This window comes from Monodelphis domestica, chromosome 4, assembly GCF_027887165.1.
Source record: "Monodelphis domestica isolate mMonDom1 chromosome 4, mMonDom1.pri, whole genome shotgun sequence".
Lineage (NCBI taxonomy): Eukaryota > Metazoa > Chordata > Mammalia > Didelphimorphia > Didelphidae > Monodelphis > Monodelphis domestica.
The window spans coordinates 341689513-341690348 of record NC_077230.1 but is presented as its reverse complement, the minus strand read 5'-3'; the positions used below and the strand labels follow the sequence as shown (position 1 = coordinate 341690348).

Here is an 836-nt window from a genome sequence, read left to right as displayed (position 1 = left end):
TAATGGAGGAGGAGGAGAAGGAGAAGGAGGAGGAGGAGGAGGAGGAGGAGGAGAAAAGAAGAAGAAGAAGAAGAAGAAGAAGAAGAAGAAGAAGAAGAAGAAGAAGAAGAAGAAGAAGAAGAAGAAGAAGAAGAAGAAGAAGAAGAAGAAGAAGAAGAAGAAAAGAAGAAGAAGAAGAAGAAGAAAAGAAGAAGAAGGAGAAGAAGAAGAAGAAGAAGAAGAAGAAGAAGAAGAAGAAGAAGAAGAAGAAGAAGAAGAAGAAGAAGAAGAAGAAGAAGAAGGAGAAGGAGAAGGAGAAGGAGAAGGAGAAGGAGAAGGAGGAGAAGGAGAAGGAGAAGGAGAAGGAGAAGGAGAAGGAGAAGGAGAAGGAGAAGGAGAAGGAGAAGGAGAAGGAAGAGGAGGAGGAGGAGGAGGAGGAGAAGGAGAAGGAGAAGGAGAAGGAGAAGGAGAAGGAGAAGGAGAAGAAGGAGAAAGAAAGAAAGAAAGAAAGAAAGAAAGAAAGAAAGAAAGAAAGAAAGAAAGAAAGAAAGAAAGAAAGAAAGAAAGAAAGAGAGAAAGAAAGGAAGGAAGAAAGAAAGAAGAAAGGAAGAAAGAAGAAAGGAAGAAAGGAAGGAAGAAAAAGAAAGAAAGAAAAAAGAAAGGAAGGAAGGGAAAAGAAGGAAAAGGAGGGGAAGGAGAAGAACAAGAAGGAGAACAAGAACTGTTTGGGTTCATCCCAGTGAGTGTAGGCAGGAGGCTTCAAGAGAGAAAATGAACTGCACTATGGCTCTAGCCCCACTACCCAGAAGTCCCTGAAAAGGAAGCTGACAGATGCAGTTAAGAAGAGTAGGGACTGC

General features: G+C 41.5%; 1 protein-coding gene across 3 annotated transcripts in view; it reads right to left on the bottom strand.

Moving 5' to 3' along the window:
* Positions 1 to 339: 339 nt before the first annotated feature.
* The window catches only part of GUCY2F (guanylate cyclase 2F, retinal), a 147341-nt gene continuing 146844 nt past the window's right edge, over positions 340 to 836 (bottom strand). For all 3 annotated transcript variants that reach the window (XM_056794944.1, XM_056794943.1, XM_056794945.1), the window contains one exon: positions 340 to 836. This exon is cut by the window's right edge and continues 544 nt beyond it. The gene's annotated coding sequence lies outside the window, so the exon portion shown is untranslated.